The sequence below is a fragment of the Myodes glareolus genome, chromosome 9, assembly GCF_982192425.1.
Source record: "Myodes glareolus chromosome 9, mMyoGla1.1, whole genome shotgun sequence".
In the NCBI taxonomy this organism is placed as follows: domain Eukaryota; kingdom Metazoa; phylum Chordata; class Mammalia; order Rodentia; family Cricetidae; genus Myodes; species Myodes glareolus.
Window position 1 is genome coordinate 10,097,034 of NC_142034.1, and position 21,989 is coordinate 10,119,022.

The following is a 21,989-nucleotide window of genomic DNA, read 5'->3' on the forward strand; positions in this document are numbered from 1 at the left end:
GAGTCTTTGCAGACAAACAGAGAAATGGCTGATAGCAGGTGTTCACTGTGGCTTTTGGGTGATGTGTATGATCTGCTGAACTGTGGGTGTCCCTGGGGTGATATACAGACTTTTATTCAAAATCACAGAAAGTTGCTCCTCCTGTCTCCAATCTGACAGAAAAATGTGTCTGACTCATGTATGATATGAGTTCTACTGTCCACAGGATACGGATGTGTTTGATTTTATATTTAGAATATTTGTGTTTTCTTAAGTTACAAACAGGAAGCTAAGCTGTCACGAGGATTACAGTTTTAAAGTCCTGTAAGACAGATGGAGTGCGATGTTTATTTGCATTTTACGACAATAGCCAGGAAAAAGAGGGTTTCTGATGCCACTCCTCCCATTTCTGCCGCTCACATTCTTTATCAAGCGACTGAGTGACTGTTCCGTCAGTACATCCACGGCCCTAGCGTGAGAAGTAGTTTGTTTCCTTCTGTCACCAGGAGAGATTCTGGAAAACAATTCTGGGCGTGGTACCCAATGGTTGGAAGACAGAGTAGGGTAGAGGTTTCTTGGATCTGTTGCTGCTTGGAGTCTGGCAGCATCTTTCCTGGGTGACTCTCTTGGTTATCATGTGTGACATGGGATGGATCCTGCTGACCTAAGTCTTTTGGAGGATTGACAGCAACCACAGTAGCATCTACTGGAGAGCCCAGTGCTGTGTGTAAGTGGGAGCCTGGGCCTGCATCCGTGCAGAATGCTCTTGAATAAACTGTCACAGTGTTAAGCAAAACAAGCCAGATTTGGAAAGAAAAGATACCACATTTTCTCTTATATGCAGAACCTAGATTTAAAAGATGTGTGTGTGTGTGTGTGTGTGTGTGTGTGTATGTGTGTATCATGAATCGAGAAAGAGGATAATGAGAGAGTGAAGGAAGAGATCTTAAGGAAGGCAGGGCAAAGAGAGGATAATGGGATCCATGTGATCAAAAAGTAGAATGGGGATTAGCTGGGAAATGAAGGAAACCAGACAGAAAGGAGGGCAGTGGGGGAAGGGAATGAACAAGAACAAAGTATAATAACACATTGTGTGAACATGCCAGAATAAAACATTACTTTATATGCTAACTCCCAAAATTAATTTTAAAATGTCTTGTTAAATATTTTTTTCAAAATCTAACTAATTCAGAAGCAATAAATGGCCCTACTCCGTCCCCATTTTCCCTTACCCTTCTTCTGTCTTCTTTGCTTCTTAATTTACATATTCAATAAGGTCTTTGACTACTAATTATGCACCAGCTATTGTGAGGGTTGATAGACAAAAGCAGGCAATTGCAGGCTGTCCTTGCTTCCAGACGGATCTATAGTCCTGGTGGTGGAGGAAATGCAGAGAGCAAGGGGCAGGGAGCAAAGCCAGGCAGCATCAAGCAAGCCTTTTGAACACAAAGGTAGGAGTGGTGCTCATGTGAAGGAGGACAGTGGACGACGACAGGTTGCAAAGGCTGAGCTAGGGGACAGCATTCTGATAAAGGACAGTTTGAGCAGAGGGTAGAGAAAGGGCAAGGATGCTCATATTGGAACAGCCATTGTCAGGGAGGAGGCGGTGATGAAGACAGACCAGCTGAAGGAGAACAAGTGAGAGACAAGACCAGTGAGAGACGAAGAAGAGCAGGGAGACCAGAAGGGAGACATAATATCTGCGAGGCGTCGGAAGCACTAGGCTTTTCCTGTAGATGTAAGTGTGGTCCATGTATGTATCTGCACATGTGTTATGCGGGTGTGTGCATCCATGCACACACAGACAGAGGAAGGAAGACATCGAATGTCTCATTTTTATTGTTACCTCCTCTGAGATAGGGTCTCTCCCTGGCTGCCCAGGGAGCCCTTGGGATCCACTTTTCTCTAGCTCCCAATGCTGGGGTTCCAGGCGTGTGCAACCATGTTTAGCTTTTATGTGGACGGACTCAGGTCTTTACGCTGGCACACCAAGCATTCTTACCTATTGTGCCATCTTCCCCGCTACGGCTCTGGTTTTTGCTCATAACTGAATGAGAAATCATCAGAGCAGTTTAGGTGAGTGATGGGTTTTGATAAAAAAATCATTTTTGGTTTCATCCCCAGAATCCATCTGGGTGAGAGCAGTGAAAATGCAACCAGGTCAAAAGAACTGTGGAAAAGATTATCATAAAAAAAAATGTACCAGGAACTTCTGACTTTTGTTTATTTTACTTAAAGTAAAACTCTTCAAAATTATATCTAATATTTCTGTTTAAAGATGCAGCTTTCTGAGTCTCCCTCACCATCCCTTCTTCTTTCTCCTTCCCTTGAGTACCCCTTCTTCCTGAATTCCCCCATCTTACCCTCCTTTCCTGCTGGGTTCTCTTTGGCTTATGCAAATTAAGTTAATTTCAACCATGAACATTCTTTTCTTTTTATTTTTTTTTTCAATGTCCCTCACGAGTAAAATACTCTCGCAGTGTTCTACAGATGCCGTTGAGAGGGACTGTGACTCAGTTGCCCAGAAAAGCCTTGAGAACATGGACTTCATGAAGACAGTCCTTTGCCCTTTCACCCCACTGATCCGTTTTTGGTTGTAGAAGACTCAACCCCACTCTGCCGAGACAGTTCCTTCTTTTCTTTGCTAAGAATTCCAGCAGGCTGCTTGGCCCCCGCTACTTCTCCTCAGTGTTGGTTATTGGTTAATGTGCTAATGTCCTCTGAAGGCCTTCTGCATCCCTTCCTACACAGGTTCCATGTCAGCAGAGTCGGCGAAAGACCAAACATGTTTAAAACACATCACCTGCCCTGGATATGTAACCCCTTTTCCATAGCATTTACATCATTTAAGGCAAGATACTTGATCCAGATATGACATCAGGCTAGAGAAAGCTGTGCACAGATTACAAGCAAATACATAAAGTACTTGACTATCCACCGGTCTTGGTATCTATGTGGGTCCTGGAACCAATCCCCCTCAGATCCCAAGGGACACCTGTATTCAATATCAACATTTCTTGAGAACATACTATGTGTCAGGCGTCTGGGTATATTGAGGACAGCATGAGTGATGTCACTAAGTGCAGCATGTTATCTTGATCTTGTCATTATGCAGGTGGTAGGATTAAGCCAAATATAAGGGAGGTTTTGCATATATGTATGTGTTTGTGTATATATATAATCACATTGACATGTATAGTTATATATATATATATGTGTGTGTGTGTAGTTATGTATACATATACACCACATGCGTGGACGTGGGTGGGGAAGCCAGATGTCAATACTGAATATCTTCATTAATCAGTCTGCACTCTTCTTTCTGAGACAGAACCTCTCACTAAATCTGGAGCTCATCCATTCAGCTGGTCGGAGAGCCCAGGGATCCTGTTGTCCCTGCTTCCCTGTAACTGGGCACTGGGATTACAGGACATTTTATATGTGCTTTGGTTTCCAGAATCAAGTCCCTAGAATGGCAAGAACATTAACGACTGTGTTGTCTCCCCAGACACACAAGAATATCTCCTAAATGAGACAGGATATTAAGGACAAGATTACATCTAAACAATCACTTAAATTATTTGTAATCCATTACCATTTTCCTAAATGCCCTGACCGCATGCAAGATTTGGACATAGACATTTTAAGAAAATGGAACTGGAAGTCACAACGGGGATTGCTTGTTCATTTTAATATGTCCCAAATGTGAATCGATACCTCAGCAAGTCTCTGATTCATTGCATACCATGCAGTGACCCAGGGGCCTTTCAGCACTCCAAGCTGCATCCAGCTTGCTTGCCTTGGCCTGGGAAAGCAAACCACAGCTCACTGCTCTCCTCAACACACTCAGCAAGAAGGCGAAAAGAGACTGGGTGAGAGCAAACACCCCCGACAGCATGGCCTCCGTTGAGAAAGCTGGGCGAAGTGAGGAGTAATGTGTCTTGACTTCTGACACTGTTAACGACGGCGCCTCGACTTTTCTTTCCACTTCTCACCTTATTCAAACAGGGGAGGAATGAGGAGAAAAGGGAAGCTTGGCAGGAAATCCATGCTGGAGAAGGAAAATCATATTCGAATAAAGGTGCCCCATTGAGGAGTCTCTTAGCATTTGCTTTGGGAGCTGGCTACAGCTTTCTGAATTGGCCAACAGAAATTGGCAGTTCAGATGGGAGGAAGGACTGGCTAGGCCAGATTTTCAGGACGAATGTAAGAGGGGAAGGTAGAATGACCCAAATTTGCTTCATGCAGCTAGTGGGGTAGGGGTGTCTGTGGGGGAGAAGCAGAGGGATGGTTATAGCCTAGAAAGGTCAGAGATTCCGAATCTGGCTTCTCAAAGTTCCTACAGTCTGGAACGCAACCCAGATATCTACAAAGATTTCTCTTGAGGTATTTTGAATTTGCAATAGACTCTAGGGTCTTATATTTTTCATTGTTTTCCCATCTATTGAAAACATAAAAAAGTATGAAGAGAGTAGAAGCCAAGTGGAAAATAAAAATTTCCTTATTACTTCCTAGTTGTAAGAAAGTTATTAATTGATGATTGATTGACCAGTTGTCAGAGGACGAGAATGAAAAGGAAGATCTGAAGTGGATCCCTGTTTGGAGGTGCACTGTCTTCGCAGGGCGATAGGCCTGGCACAGTGCTGAGGGAGGGAGCAAGCATGTGTGGGAATGTATTTCTTAGGCGCTAGCTAAGAGGAGCTGAATCTTTATTGGCTCATCCAGCGAGACTGGGAAACCTAGCGTGACAGATCTAAGAATCTGTGCAGCCGACAGCTCACACAGCCACCTGCACCCATCTGTAACTTTGTTCTTTCCAAAATACAGAGCCGTCTAGAACTTTCTCCCAAATGCTACTGGTGGGAATTTTTCTTTTCTTTTTAAAAACTATTTCTAAAAAAAAAAAAAAAAGGAAGGAGGAGGAGGAGGAGGAGGAGGAGGAGGAGGAGGAGGAGGAGAAGAAGAAGAAGAAGAAGAAGAAGAAGAAGAAGAAGAAGAAGAAGAAGAAGAAGAAGAAGAAGAAGAAGAAGAAGAAGAAGCAGCTCATCATGTTTTCCCCCTTCACGGGATTTTTCTTATTAGGGACTCATCCTAGGACACAAAACTTATCCATATGTTTATCACATAAATAAACTTTGCCCATGTTGAAAGTTGTGTGCATGAATGTATTTATATGTGCATGGATGTGCATCTACATAAAGACATGAATATGTGGGGAAACAGGTTGACAAAGTGTCACTTCCTCAACATCTCTCTCTCTCCACCTTAGTTTTTAAGGCATAGTTTCCCACTAAACGTCGACAACATTGATTTTGCTGAACTGGATGCCCAGCAAGCTCCTAAGATCTGCCTGTCTTGACTCCCCCCAAGTCCACCCATGTCTGACCTTTAGCACTGGGGTTACAGACACACCACTGTGTCTGGCGTTTGTGTCCGTGCTAGGGATCCCAACACAGTGGCTCTTGCTTGAAGAGAAATTATTTTACTCACGGAGTGATCTCCCTCACCCTACCTTGGTCTTTGCGGCAGAGTCTCTCGCTGATGTGGAGCTTACCAAGTAGGCTAAGTTGGCTAATTAGCAAGCCTGGGAATCTGCCTGTCTTTGTTTCCCTAGAGCCAGGACTGTGAATTCATGCCACCATATAAGGTTTTGCGTAGATTTTGAAGGTTGAGCTCATGTTCTATGTTTATAGCACAATCCCAATACTTACTGATTGAGCCATCTAGAAGAATCTCCCTCTGATGTTTGTCAGAGAATTACTTTACCACTGAGCCATTCCTGGGCAAGGAAAGGAGCTCAGATTCCTGCTGAGCCAACTGAGTATTATAGAGACAGGAGTGGAACCAGGAATGTAAGAGAATGAGAAGAATGAGGAGAGGTACGTGAGATGCTGTCTTCTAGTTATGACATGGCTGATGACTATGTGAACTCACCATAGTTATAACTACCTCACAGAACCTGCATAAGATCAAGCCAACAGACCAGTCAGTATTCCGGGAGGTAGCATTAACCAGGCACAGAAGGTTATGAGAAATAAAAGGGGAGGGGAGAAGAAGTGATGGTGGGAAGGGGGCATGGGGGTGTCCCAGGGGAGTTGGAAGGGGAACCTGGGGGTGGACATGTTCAAGATATATCATATACATGTATGACATTTCCAAATAATAAATAGAAATAATTTTACGAACTCAGAATGTTTGAAGTACTGAGGTGATAGTTTCATCCAAAAGTCAAAATATGGTCGTTTTGAGCTCCTGGAGTAGTGACTTACCCATGTAAACCCACATATGCGGGCATTTGTGTGTGTGTCTGTGTGTGCGTGCACACACAGTAGCACTGGGTGGGGGAGATGGACTTGGAAAGAGAACTACTGAGAAAGCCTTGCTGAAGGCTGGCAGGAGGAGAGAGCCCAGCTTTGTGATGTTCTTTAAAAACAAGTCAATTCAGGAAACCATCTGGACAAATTTCCTTGAGTGATGAAAAGAAGACAGCAAACACATAGGGTGCATGTAGGAGGAGCGGGTGGTCTGGAAAGGGATCCTAGGGATGGGAGGGAAACGCAGCTGCTTGTGTAGCCACTACCATCCACGGGAGGAGGACCAGGAACCCGACTGCTTGCTTAGATGCCTCCTGGAGCTGCTGAGAGAAGTAAGACTTTAAGCCACATAGAGAGAAAACTCCCTGTGCATTTTTTTTTCCTTCTGAGTCTTAGGTCTCCCAACTTGAGCGTCTGTCTCTTCCCAAGTTTCATCCCGTGACTCACATCCCTGACTCATCCATCCCTTTAACTCTTGCAAGCAGAGGGTCTGGCTGGCAGGTCTCCTTACTGCTCAGCCGTGGTGATGAGTGCGTCTGTCTCTAACCCTGCCAGTCTTATTATTTCAAATTGCTGCTTTGTCTGATGGGTGCTTTGGCTTCCAAATCAGTTTCTTCTTCGTGATGGTGTCGTAATAACATCGAGGAAAGCAACATCTGCTGCCGTTTATTGAGCTTTAAATACGTACCAGGTGCTGCGCATGGGGTTCAGAATTTGGCAGCCAGCTACTCTGTCTCTGTCAGATGGCTGCTTCCAATCTTGCTTCTAGAATTTCCTGGTTATGGGGTCCAAGGACAGAAGATCTAGACTTAAGTCTCTTCAACTGTGAAATGGGCATAATGTTACTTTTTCATCGTTAAAAAATTGTGTGTGTGGTACATGTGTGTATGTGTGTATGGGGGGATTATATGTGTGTGTATACTACGTCTTACATGCATGCAAGGACCAGAGGTGAAATCAAGTGATCTTCCTCAATCACTTCTTTGCCTTATTGTTGAGACAAGTTCTCTTACTGAACCTGGAGCTCACAGATTGGCTAGGGTGGCTGGCTAGTGACTTTCAGGATTTTTCCTGACCTTCTGCTCAGGGAATGGTGCTACCCACAGTGGCTTGAGTCTTGTTACGTCCATCAGTGATCACAGTCATCCCCCATTGATATGCCAAAAGGCACCTAGGAAATTTCTTATCAACGTTCTTTATTCCCAGGTGTCAAACTGGGAACAACAACTCAACAACATACTCCCTGACTGTTTTACTTAGGGTTTCTATTGCTGTGAAGAGACACCATGACCACAACTACTCTTATAAAGGAAGACATTTAACTGGGTGACTTACAGTTCAGAGGTTTAGTCCCTTATTTTTATGGTAGGACATGTTGTACAGACAGACATGGTGCTGGAGAGGTAGCTGAGAGTTCTTTTTTTTTTATTTTCGAGACAGGGTTTCTCCATAGTTTTTGGTGCCTGTCCTGGAACTAGCTCTTGTAGACCAGGCTGGCCTCGAACTCACAGGGACCCACCTGGCTCTACCTCCCGAGTGCTGGGATTAAAGGCGTGCGCCACCACCGCCCAGCTGCTGAGAGTTCTTATATCTTGATATGATGGCAACAAGAAGTAAACTAAAATACTGGGCATATATGAGTTTTGAACTCATATATGAGTCCTCAAAGTCTGCCCCTACAGTGACACATTTCCTCCAACAGGCCATACCTACCCCAACAAAGACACACCTCCCAATAGTGTCACTTCCTGTGAGGGCCATTTTCTTTCAAACTACCACGCTAACATAGTCTAAGGATTGCAATTTCTAAGACAAAAGTTTTTGAATAATTATTTCTCTTCAGATTTGAAAAATAAAACATAGAACTATGCAGGCAATCTAACCAATGCCAATGTGTATGATAGGAGAAAATTAGTCAATATGATAATTTATACCAGTGCATTTTTCTAGCATATGATCTCTGAACCTTTATTTGACCCTGGAGTCTTCAAACAGTTTGTTTGTGACCATTTTCAAAAAATGAACTTGTTTTCTTAGTTGAAAATGCGTTATTGAAGATGGGGCTTGTGTGTCTAAGTGATAAACTAAGCATCCAGTAAGATAGAGCATTAAATATGTGTAAACCAACCATAGGAAGCCCTCACCTTCTGCTTCCAGGCGGTTCTGTGTTCAGATGATTCCAGTCCAAGACTGATGTTCACAAAGTCATACTTATTTTCAGACGGGTTTCCCTGTATTACTTTGCTTGTCCTAGATTTACTCTCTAGATCAGACTTGGGCTTTAGCTCAGAGATCTGCCTGGCCTCTGCCTCCTGTGTACTGGGATTAAAGGCATCTGCCACCATCACTTGGTTACAGAGTTGTCCTTATTTGTACTAACAATAACATTTTATATATACGTATTGTGGTAGTTTAAAAGAGAATGACCCTCAAAGGGAGTGGCACTATTAGGAGGTGTGGCCTGTTGGAGGAAGTGTGTCACCTTGGAGACTTTGAGGTCTCACACATGCTCATGCACACCCAATGTCTGAGACCATCCTGTTTCCTGAAGGTCAAGATGCAGGGATCTGAGTGCCTCCAACACCATGTCTGCCTTTACGCCACCATGTTGCACCATGGTGATGTGGACTAAACCTCTGAAAATGGAAGCCACCCTAATTAAATATTTTTTCTTTATAAGAGCTGCCATGGTCATGGTGTCTTCACAACAATAAAAACTCTAAGACACATACATATATATAGATACAGCGAAGGGGGGAAGAGAGAGAGAGAGAGAGAGAGAGAGAGAGAGAGAGAGAGAAGAGTGAGAAGAGAGAGATCATTTATTTACTTGTGCATATGTGTGCACCGTGACATATGTCCAGATGTCAGGGACAACACTAAGGAGTTGGTCCTCTTTTCCGAATGTATTTTTTGGAGGGGATCAAGCTCAGGTTCTCAGTCTGGACAATTGTGTTTACCCTCAGAATCATCACCCTGGCCCTCCCAAAATAACATATTTTGATTAGAGGTGTTTTTCAAATTCCATGATTTTCTTTTTTTAAAAAAAATCTGCTTTTACTTCACATGGCTTTAGTACAGATCACCAAATACCCTCCTACAGAACCCTTGTTCCTCAGCTCTCCTTGACTCCCTGCCCCTCCCACCCTCAGATGGTCCCCATGGTGTCTGCTTTGGCCTCACTGTAAATTCTCCTCAGCAGTGCTGGGTGTCTCTCAGTTACCCCCTCTTTCACACTCCTGTTCTCCTCAGGAAACCCGCAGGAGGGAGCATTGGCGTTGAGTGCTAGTTACCAGACATAGCTTCTTTTTCCTCTTTCCACACACCCTGGCATTTATTAGAAGTCTGTGTGTTTCCCTGCTTTGGGATTAGAAGCACACAGTCTCTTGTGGGGGCTCGTGTGGTTCATGTTCATGGCCTTAGTGATGACCCTGGTAATGACAAAAATCACTGCATATGATTCTGCTTCAAAAAGGCTCAGAGGGAAGATGGGAAGAGAGTTCGAGAGTGGGAAGATGGAACAGGGATTATTAGGTGGTTTTATCGTGTTCTCTTCTGGAAAACTTCAAAGTTTATGTGAGAGCAGGCTAACCTAAACATTTTAACCTGTCAATCACAGCCTGTTTGTTGACCTAAGATGGGTAGATAGGAAGAGAATTATTAGAGGAGAAGTCGTACCCCCATCTCAGTTATCTTGGCATTCATTTCAGGGTTTTGTTTTCTAACCTGGCTAAATAACCCTGAGAAAATAAATGCATGACAGGGCATATGTGTATTTAATATTCTCTAATTTGTTTATGGCGGGAATCACTGGCTCCTCTTACCCCCTCTGACAGCGCTGTCTCTGTTTCGTCTCATTGCTGGTTATATGCCTATCTTTTTCCTCAGCGGCCTGACATTGTCTTTGTGTGGCCATTGCTTTGGAAAGAAGGGAGGAAGCAGTGGTTAGAGAACATCAAAGTCCCAGCTCCTGGAGAGGTCTCTTGGTTTCTGGAATGATCTCAGATGGGTTATGGCTCATTTCCTTAGGTTCTCTGACTGTGTCTGGTGGGCCAGGGGCACCATGTTGGTATTGTCAAGGAAGACTTTGATGCTTCCTAACTCTGAGATAGGAAAGTGTCATCCTGTCTCTGTTCTCACTGATTGGATCTGGGATTCTTTTGCATGCTAACTCAGCCCTTCCCTAGAGCAGTCCTATTTAGGTTTACCACAGGAAAGGGTCTATACATACCTATAAGACTATTGGTTCTAAACTGAGAAACAGCAGAAAACATTAAGAACAACATCAAAACCACAAAGACAACAGGGACTCCCTACCCTGCCACCTTAGAAATATTCTATTTCTGTGGTAAAACATGACCAAAGCAATTGTAGAAGGAAACGTTTATTTGGGTTTACAGTTCCAGAGGGACAAGAATCCACCATGGCAGGGAGACACAGCAGCAGTCAGGAGCAGGTAGATGATGGCTCACCTCTTGAACCCCAAGCCCAGAACAGAGAGAGGAACCTTGAAATGGCATGAGTCTTTAACTCTTAAAGCCTGCTCCCCCCTCCGGGGACCCACTTCCTGCAGCAAGGCCACACCCCCTGAGTCTCCTCCCCAAACAGCATCATCAACTGGGGACCAAGTATTCAAATACTCAAGGCCATGAGGGGCATTTCTCATCCATACTCCATACACCAACTGTGTGTGTGTGTGTGCGTGCGCGCACACGCCTGTACCTGTGGCTGTAGATACGTGTGCCCAAGTGAATGGAGGCCAGAGAACAAACCCAGTTGTTGTTATTCGAGCACCGTTTGCTGTGTTTTGGGGACACGGTCTCTCATTGGCCTAGACTAACCAAGCAGGCAGGTCTGAACAGCCAGTGAGCCCAGGGATTCTCTCTGGTCTGCCTCACAGGAACTGGGACTCTAAGTACATGTAACCACACCAAGCTGGTTTATGGGCTGTGAGGACTGAAATCAGGCTCTTGCAACACTTAGCCCCGTACTTCTTGGGGGAAGTGGGTCACTCTGCTCTGACCATGCTCACACTGTGTTGTGGCCAAGTCTTGGTACAGAAGGGCTTGTGCAGTTTTTGTAAGATAGGAGTGAGATGTGACAAACACTGGCCCCTCTGAGGTTGGACTGGCCATGTCTTAGCTCTGTGTCACCGTCTCAGGAGAACGGCTCCACTTTTCTGGACACTAAAGCAGTTAGACCGGATGATCCGATGGTTTGATTAGTGGCTCACACTGTGAAGTGTGCATTAGTGAGCCTTTTCCTTGTGAGGCCATAAAGGATATGCTTTCTCAGGAGAACACCTTACCCAGGAAGAGAAAGTCTGCCGCAACAGTAGCCTTGGGAATTGTTCTGATACATTCAATTTAAAAGAAGTGGCTCGTAACACTGACCCGGATGAGGACTTGGGTAAGCTGTTTAGCTTGAGAGTTAAGAGAAGATGTCTTGCCTCACTTCTGGCTCCTTTGCTGATGGTCAAAGGGCAAAGAGCCAGCCATTTATATGCATATGTGTGCATGTGTTTTCTTAACCATGTCTCTCATAAAAAATATTTTGAAGATCAGGGACATCTCAGTTAATTTTTCGTGTTTCTGTGATAAAACGCCCCGAGGAAGAAACTCAGTGTCAGAAGGGCTCATTCTGACTCTCAGTTCGAGGTCACGGTGCATCATGGGGATGGTGCTTGAGGCATTACTCACATTTCATCCACAGTTGATGAGCAGAGTGATGGATGTATACTGCTGCTCAGTTTGACAGCCCAGTGTCCCTGGAGGCACTGGTGCCACCCGCAGGGAGCAGCTTTTCACTCCTCCCTTAAAGCGAACAAGATCATCCTCCACAGGAATGCCCAGAAGCCTGGCTCTCTCAGGTGAATCCGGATTTTGCCAAGTTGTTAATTGATGCTACCTCTCCTAGGAGAGTAAGGATATTACAGCAGAGCCTGGCCTTTCTATCATAAATAATATCGGCTGTCATTTTCTGATTCTGAAATATTTTTTTCTTGTGTGTGTGCATGTGCTCACATGTATGTGTGTCTGCCTGAGTGTGTACTTCTGTGCATGAGCATATGCGTGCAGAGGCCAGAGCTCAACCTTGGGTGTCGTCCCTCCAGAGCTGTCCATCATATGTTTTGAGACAGAGTCTCGCTTTGATCTTGAGCTCGTTGAAATATGGTAACTTTCACTGGGCATGTGACTTATGTTTACTGTGACATTGTACCTGTACATCCCATGAAGTGAGCTGTCCATACCGATGTCCTCTTAAAATCACGTGATCTTTAGAAAGGCATCGCTCATTATATTTTACTATTAACTTGGACAGAGCCAAAGCCAGAACTGAGAGCATTTCTGATTTTCCTCGTCTATGTATGAGAAATTCATTCTAGACCAATTTGGCACATATGTGCTATGTAAAGACTCTCTCTCTCTGTCTCTCTCTGTCTCTCTCTGTCTCTCTCTCTCTCTCTGTGTGTGTGTGGTGTGAGCACATGCAAATACACAGGAATGTATGTTTTATTATATATGCACGTGTAGGACATGCATGTACAACTGTAGATGCACATGTCTGTGCATGTGTGTAGAGTGGAGAAAGGCCATCTGGACTCCTGTTCTTATCCCTTTGTTGCATGGTTTCCCACTGAGCTTGGAGCTGTCTTGCAGCAAGCAAGGCCCTGTGGCCCTTCGGCCTCCACTCAGGATGTAGGTTCATGTGAGCCTGAACCCGGCTTTCTACTGTGGTTCTGGAATCCGAACTCAGGTCTTGAAGTTTCTGAAGAAAGTGCCCTACCCCACTGGGATCTCAGCTTTTGAACGAGCACACGCATGCACGTGGCTGCTGCTGAGTCCCCTTCCTTCCTGGCAGAGACTCCCGACTCCTTCCACTCCACCTGGAAGTGATTGTGGCTTATTCATTAACCCCTCCCTTCCTCCAATCACGGCCTCACTTTCGTTCCAGTCTTCTTGCCCATGCTATTTTAAATGTCTCCTACACTGTGGGCCAAATCCTTACAATAATTTCAGCAAAAGAAAAGATGTACAAAAGGAAGAAAATGAAACCCACAGAACTACCTTAAATTCCAAAGCAATCAGAAACTACCCACTTTCCATATGGGTAGCTATAAACTCCAGGAGTCGCAATTACCCCCGCAGACCCCTACGTCATTTGCTGGACCACAGTATTTTTCTTTCTTACCAAACCTTACATAAAGAGAAAAGTTTTCTGTTAGGGAAGACAGTTTACATTTTTTTTAAAAAAAAATCCAAAGTCTCTCTAGAAAAACATTTTATTTTCAGGAGTTAGGGAATACCCTAAATATTGCTAATTCCAGCACGCCATACCTTTCTTTGCCCCTACCCCCAACCAAAGACAGCTTCAGTTTACTTTTAATTCCACTGAAATTGGAAAATCATGCTAACTGTCATGGGGGCAGATGATGGCTCCCACGTGGGAAGACAGAAGCTCCAAGCAGTGAGCTTGCAAGTTCTCAGTTTTTCTTCCTTACATCCTCCGTTGCCAGTTTGGCCCACGTCCTTTTGGTTCTGCCCTGAGAGCTTCAGTCTGGGTTTGGAAAGAACCTGCTCTTAATTTCCCCAAGTTGAGCAGCGCGAACACATCTCTTGGACAAGACAGGATTCCCTGATCCGGACCGTACCTCCTTTTTCATCTTTTAATTAATAAGAGGCTTTGGAAAAGTCAGCACGGGCTACTAAAAGCATGACACACCTTCTGAGTTATTTATATAAGAGGAAGCTTGCACTTCCTTTAACAGTGCAATGTTTCACAGCGCGTCAGAGTGGCATCTCCCCTTATCTGGTGGGCATTCAGAGTGCAAGGACTAAGCAAAGAAAAAGCCACACCCTAAAACTGGAAGCAATAAATGAAGGCTAACGAAAATGCAAAGAACCAATAGAGATCTACTTTTGAAGTCTGGTGTCCAAACTCCCTTTCTGTGGTTATGGCTGAACACCAGCAGGTCTGAGTACTTGGTAAAGACCAGCAATTTAGGGGCTGGAGAGATGTCACAGTGCTTGCCTAGAAGAATAGTCCATCTACATCCTCACTATTGTGGGGGTAGAGACAAGCGAGCAAGATAAACAGGTAGGCGAGCAGAACAGGTGAGCTCTGGCTTCAGGTGACAGGAGAACATTTGAAGGAGACACCTGATGTAAACTTCTCTGCTGTCACTTGCATGCACACACAGAAGACACATGTGTGATTACATATATGTCAACATAGGTGCACATGCACATCATACACACTGGGATGTCCAAGACTGTGGTCCTGGCATCTGCTCCACATGTGATATGACTGGCCAAAGGCACCACATGGAGAGACAGATTATATGTTAGTTCAGGCCTTTCTTTCTCCCTTATATAAATGGATTTTTTTTTCTTTTGACATGGAGACCTCAGCTTGATTCCTTTATTGAGTGGCAATTTTCACTCATAGGTCCCACTTCCTAACACCATCACCACATCTATGTAGGGACAATGTTTTCTATGAGTTTGGGAGGGAACAGTCAAACTGTGGCACCTGGCAGAGATACATTGCTAATTTCAACAGAACTCGATGTTGGAGATAAGGGTCTATACATCTCTGTAGTTTCCGTGTGATGGGAGGAATCATGTGGCTGGAGCCTTCACACAGTAAAAGATACAGAAAACAAAGCTATGGAGTCTTGATAACCTGGACCTTTGCCTCAGTCCTTGTGGAAGAGAACTGAAGGTCACTAAGGATCAAGAGCCAAGGAGGAAGGGGAGTGGAGAAGAAGGAAGGACCAGACTCTCCCATTGACCCTGTACTTTGTACCTGTTTATTGTTAGCCCACAGGCACGGAACCCTTTGGTTCTAAGGAACAGGTGAGTCCATTCCTTTCTCAGTAGTGGGAGAGGTGATGGATCTGCAGGTAGGTACCCGCTTACGGCCAACTGCAAGGCTAGGTGTGTGTGTGTGTGTGTGTGTGTGTGTGTGTGTGTGTGTGTGTGTGTGTGTTCAGCTGTACATTCACATGTGTAGGCACATGAAGGCCAGAGTTCAAGCTCTGGTACCCTTCTTTAGGCATTTTCCATTTTCTTTTTTTTTTTAGATATGACTTGGTGACTTAGAACTCACCATTAGCTAAACTAGGCTGATTTGTCACCAAGTCACAGAGACACAGAGATCTGCCTGTTTCTGCTTTCCTAGAGCTAGGATTACAAGTATTATACGCAAATGTATATGTGTGTGTGTCTGTGTGTGTGTGTGTGTCTGTGTGTGTGTGTGTGTGTGTCTGTGTGTGTCTGTGTCTTCTGGATATTCAATACAGAGCCTCATACTTTCAAGGCAGGTACTTTCCTGACGGAGCCATCGCTCCATCCTGAACCCTTAGATTTCAGTCTGGCTCCTTGGACTTCTCAGAATCAGTCCAGGTCACCTCTGACTTCAGGGTCTCCTCAGTCAAACAGATCATTCACATAGAAGGGTACCTGCTCTCTGAAGCCTTCTCAAGCTTCATGGCCCTCCTCTTCTCAAAGAGTAATGATGGAGTCCTAGTGGCAGAACCGAGCTTATTCAGGACAAGAGTAGACTTGACCATATTCAATATACAGTGTGATATTTTTAGCAAACATTATTATTATTATTAATTATTTTGGTTTTTAGAGACAAATTATTTTGTTTTTTTTGTAGCTTTGGAGGCTATCCTAGAACTAGCTCTTGTAGACCAGGCTGGCCTCAAACTCACAGAAATCTGCCTGCCTCTGCCTCCCGAGTGATGGGATTAAAGGCGTGCACCACCACTGCCCAGTTTAGACATGTAATTATAATCTCAATATATTGTCTAATAAATAATCATTCACCTTTGCCAAGAGCTAGGTGCCAAAATGCTTTGGGGTTCATAGAATGGTGTAAACTTACTGGTCAACCTTACCAGTGCCTAGTTCAAGATACTCTGCTAAGGCTGATTGAAGCTTCTGGTCTATGGGTGATGTCTGGATCATTAAACTTGAATCCTCTCTTGCAAGAAGCATGAAGAGAAAGTGGGCTACATCTGTGTCAAATGGATAGTGAAGAGACACAGGTACATCTGTCTCAGTCATTCAAGGGACATGGGAAGGCCTTTGGGCAGGCAACTCCAGCTCTGTATGTGACCCTTTACACAGCAGTGGCTGGAAAACTGGAATTTCAGGCTCGGCAAATGCCTTGGACACAAAGTCATAGTAAATTATCTTTCCCAAAAAGAAATAAGGAATGTGTAAGAACCATGTCCAGAGCAGTTCCTTGGGGAATTTTCTGGATGTGATCTTTGACCAGAATTGTCTATTTAGGCAATGAACTCATTGCCTACATGTAGAAGCTATTTAAAAACACAAGTCGTGATACCTACCCACAGACAATCTATAGTGTACTGCCAAGAAACAAGACATGAATAATATTAGTAAAAAAAGAGTCAAGCCAGGGAGAATGATACACTACTACAGTCTCAAAACTTGAGAAGCTGAGATAGGAGGATTGCCATGAATTTAAGGGCCTGGGCTACATAGTGAGTTCTGGAACCGTTGAGGTATAGAACGAGACTCTGTCTCAAAGAAACCAACTATCCTGGATCCTTTAAGATTTTTTTTTTAAATATATACTAGTACATAGTCCTGTGCTTTTCAGTATAGGGTAATTTTGCTTCCCAGCAGACATTTGGAAAAAAAAAATGTCTGTGATTCTCATGGATTGTCACAACTGGAGGAGGGGAAGAGGCTGAGAGTGTCATCTAGGGACGCTCTTCTGCCCATTCCAGTCCTCGTACACCTAAGGCAGTCCTCACAGCAAAGAACTGCTTGGCACCAAGTGCAATTAGTACTGAGAAAAATGACCCCTGCTGTAGCCCTCAGACCATCTTCCCATGCTGTGGTCTCCATTAAGGCCTCATCTCTGGACGGATCTTTATTCCCCACAGTTGCACAGGCTAAGCATAAATAAACATACATGTACGTGTAAATACACAGAGAGTGTGTGAATACACATGTGTGTATGTATGTAAGAATATTTGGCTTTTATTTTATCTTGGTCAGTGCTGGGAGGTGGGTTTATTTCTCTTTTCAGAAGTACACCAGACTTATACTTTGAGAGGTGTGAGGAGAGCAAAATTGATTCTTTCAAGGATAAACAGGAGCCCTGACTCAGGGCTGACTTTATTCTTTCTTCAGTCACATTCATGATATCTCTAGATTTTCTAGTGGTTATAAAACCTTGTCGGGCTGAAAGTGCTGCCTTAATGGCCACTTTTGGTCTCCTGTCCATACATGGGACCATTGATATCATTTGTTTTCTGACAGTGCAAATTGAATCTTATCCTGCTAGTTTAGCTTCTGCTGATTAAGTAACAGAGACAGACTTGCCAGTACCCACGAAGTAGGTTCTGACTGGTCAGAAGCTTCATTTATTCATTTTTCAGAAACTAAGTTAGCTATCCTATGAGGTAGTGTGTGGCATCTCCTGTCTTCTTTCAATATTTTTATGTGCCTAAGTTGCTTTTATTCTCATGGGGTTTGTTCTTAAAATGCACAAACAGTTATTTTGTTTTTCTACATGTAAGCCATGATGCATGCCCAGTATGACAATTCTGCACAAAAGAAGTCAGAACGGAAAAAGATGGATTTAGGTAAATTTAGTATCACTGGCTTTGCTGAGGATGCTCCCTGCTTGTATAAGAGACAGGTAGGCTGGGTGTGGTGGTGTACAGAGACAGGGGTGTTGGTCTGAGTTCAAGGCCAGCCTGTTCTTCATAGTGAGTTCTAGGACAGAGGACACTATGTAGAGAGAGACCCTGTCTCAAAAAGACAAATCAAAACAAAACAAACAAGAAAAAAGAGATGTGTGGATAGAAGAGAAGGCAGAGGGACTTTATTTTAGCAGCAGAGAGTATCATAGACTTCCTTCAGTTTTCCTTTAATTTAACAGGATAAATAAAATGAATCTGAATTATTCTCTGTACTACATATCAATGTTTTATGAACTTATACTGACACAAACTCTTAGAATGTTCTGCTAGGCAGAATTTCACTCCATTGCCTACACTTTGAGACCAGCAGGGGAGCATTTCAATACAGAAGAGTGAATCCCCAGAGTGACTGGATCCAAATCTTTGGAGGTAGGACTCTGTTAGCAGAGCTCCCAAAGCTTTTGGAGTCTTCCAGTTAGGAACTCCGGGTGGGAACTCTGGCGAGAAGAATTGTTGAAGAAAATATGCCATATGTTAACATCTGTGTACCCTAAAAATATTATTTTGGGGGGAATTTATATAGATCAGTCAATAGAATGCTTGACTAGCATAGGGGAAACTCTGGGATTGATTCCAGCATCACCTCCAATTCTTTCATTTGTTCTGTGAAAGCCTAATGCTGCACGTGGAGGTCGGTGTTCACTCTTTATCTCCAACTGATTTCATTTGTGACAATTTAGAAATGTCTGGTAACATTTTTCTTTCTTTTCTAAGAGAAAACACTAATCTTATTGACACTAACACAAAAATTTAGAGTTCAGTCTGGAACTGTGGTCATTCGTCAACACAGAACGAGGAAGTTTTCACAGTGCCTGTTTTCCTCAGCCATGGGCTTGTCACTGGTTTCCAGAATGCCAAGCCTAGGAACAAGAGGCTCCACCTTCCATGACTACTCGTCCAGCTGATAAAATCCTAGTTTAAACAAGAAGAAAAGTGAAGCTGCTTCAACAACCACACTTCAAATGTTTGACCCCTTTCTCTTCTCTTCTCTTCTCTTCTCTTCTCTTCTCTTCTCTTCTCTTCTCTTCTCTTCTCTTCTCTTCTCTCCTCTTCCCTCTCCTCTCCTCTCCTTTCCCCTCCCCTCCCCTCCCCTCCCCTCCCCTCCCCTCCCCTCGCCTCGCCTCGCCTCTCCTCTCCTCCTGCCTCTCCTCTCCTCTCCTCTCCTCTCCTCTCCTCTCCTCTCCTCTCCTCTTCTCTTCTCTCTCTTTCCTACTTTTCAACATAGCTTTGCTCTTAAGTTGAAAATTGATTCCTCTTTTTTGTCCTCTCAAATTTGGTTATTTTTGAGTCTATAATTTAATTACATTTTTCTCCTCTTTTCTCCCTCCAAACCCTCACATATATCCTTTTCCACTCTCCTTAATATTCATGGCCTCTTTTCCATCAATAGCTATGCATGCATCTATGTTTTTGTGTATACATATTTCTAATATATATTCATATACCTATACATGTTATACATACATATTCCTAAATATAAACTGTTAAGTCCTCCTTAAGAATTTCATACAACATGTTTTGGTCATGTTCACTCCCCACCGTTCCTCCAACCATTTCCAGATTCCCCACAGCCTCTAACACCAGTCCACTTATGTTCTCTTTCTTTAATTTTTTTTTCTTTAATCCTTCAAAAATTTCCTCTGGTGTATTTGGCTCACACTCATTCCTGTGTCTTTGACCCTCTGGTGCACATCTCCCCATCTCAGCGCACACTCCAGCCAGATATTTAGGGACAAGGCCTGAAGGTCTATGACCAAGTAGCTGAGAATTTCCTTAATGTGTCTGTCTCTCCAGGTTTTTGCATTCTGCCCACCCTTCTCTGCCACCGCCTACCTTTCTGGAAGGAGCCTTCGTCATGTGGTAAAACTGTCTGTGCCGTTAACCTTGGGTTTTGTTCTTTCAACAGTTGTACTCTCTTATAGATAAAGCTGCTCCTTGTTTGTATCTTTTTATGTAACGTTTTGTTGCTGCATGTATACATACATGTGCATTGCATGCATGTTGGTGTGTACATGCTGATGCACAGATAGAGAGGCATGCGGATGTGTGGGGAGTGTGAACACTGGCCTGTGGAGGCTGGAGCTTCATGTTGGGTTCCTTCCTCGGTCTCCCTCCATCTTTTTCTCCGAGACTGGGTATCTATCTCACTAGACCTGGAACAAGCTAATTTGGCTAGCTTTCTGGCTTAGCAAGCTCCAGATGTCTGCGTCTTTCTGCTGCATTCTGCTCCCAGTGCTGGGTTTATTTTTACCCTTTTGCTTGAATTTTCAATGGGTTTGGGAGATATCACCTCAGGACTTTGTGCTTATAAGACAAACATTTTACTGACTGAGCCATGTTCTCAGAGATTTCTCTAGCTGTTTTCATATTTACTCTTCCTTTACTATTTTTTATTCTGTTATCCCTTTGGGAGTCTCCCTACCATCCACCAATTTCATGATATCAAACTTTATTATGAAAAAATTTGTGCCTCTTATTTGAAAGGCAGCCCTGCTTCCAATCTACAGTCTCCCTGAGTGGAAACTGCACCATTAGAGGCTATTAGTAACCCCTTACTCACCAGGCCCACGATGATTCTGATTCTTCAATCTTTCCATAATTTGAATGTCAGCCAAGCATTTATCTGATTATCTGTGATTTTTCCTTTGCTAGCATTTGCCTCATCAAAGGTGTCAACTTTCCCTCAGTTTTATTGTCGAGTTCCAAGCCCTATTTTTGAGATATTATAATAGCCCCTTTCACATCTTCTCCTAAAACAGTCCAAATGTCCCTGAACTCGGTTTCTTTCAGATAGAAGAAGCTTTATGATCTGTATTCATACTGGACTCTATTTTAAACTATATGTCTTGTAGAAGATGCTATATGAAGTATCCATGCCTCTCTGCCCGGAGCTAAATACAAATTCCTGTCCTTTCTGGTTTTTATTTTCCTGGAACATGTGGTCTCCAGCTAATTAGTAACAGTCTGGGGAAAATCCCACTGTTGCATCCTGGATCTGCTGACCTATGACCCACAAGGGAAACTTTGGATCCATGATGTTTTGATGTATGAAAATCTAATCCAAATAAAATAAAATAAGCGATGAACTGTTATCTGGCGTCCAGCCATCAGCTCGTCCAAATCCTTCTTCAGCTCGATCTTGTTGCAGGCAGATCTGTCATAGACCCAAGTCAAGTCTTTAGGTTTGAAAGCAAGCAGGGAGCTGGTGGTTGTGTTGAAATGCAGCCACTTATTTGTATTATCTAAGAGTAAGGGGGGGGGGGTGTTGTTAGTCCTTGGTGAAGCTTGAAAGAATGCAAGAAGATGAGGCTGTGTTTGTTTGCCTTGAATACTGCATCTTTCTGGGGACCTTGTCTGAGGTTCTGCTTTACATTTTGCAGGGCTCTTTGGTGGGGTGCATTTTTTCTTGGGTTTCAAAGCATAGTCAGCATTTATCTCCATGTGGATTTATTTCCATGTAGTTTATGTAGTGGTATATTGGTATGTTGTTTGTATTTTGATAAATAAATCTTGCCTGAAGACCAGAGGCAAAGCTAAAGCCACTAGAGGTCAGGCAATGGGGACACACACCTTTAATCCCAGGATTTGGGAGACAGAGTCAGATGGATCTCTGTGAATTTAAGGCCAGCCTGGACCACATAAGGTCAGTGCAGAAACAAATCCAGGTGGTGGTGGCTCAGACCTTTAATCGCAGTCCTAGGGAGTCAAATGCCTTTAATCCCAGCACTAGAGGGAGGATAAAATGGGAGGAGAGAGAGTTTTAGTCTGCTTAGTCTGCAGTTGCCCAGCCTTGGTAGAGGGAAGACTTCTCTATTGGCTTGGCTGCTTTACTTTTCTGGTTTTCAGGTTGAACCCCAGTTTCTGTCTCTGGGTTTTTATTATTTTGCTATGGATTTACTCAACTTTGGTTGCCTCTTTTGAGTCTCCATTTTAAAGGGAGCTTT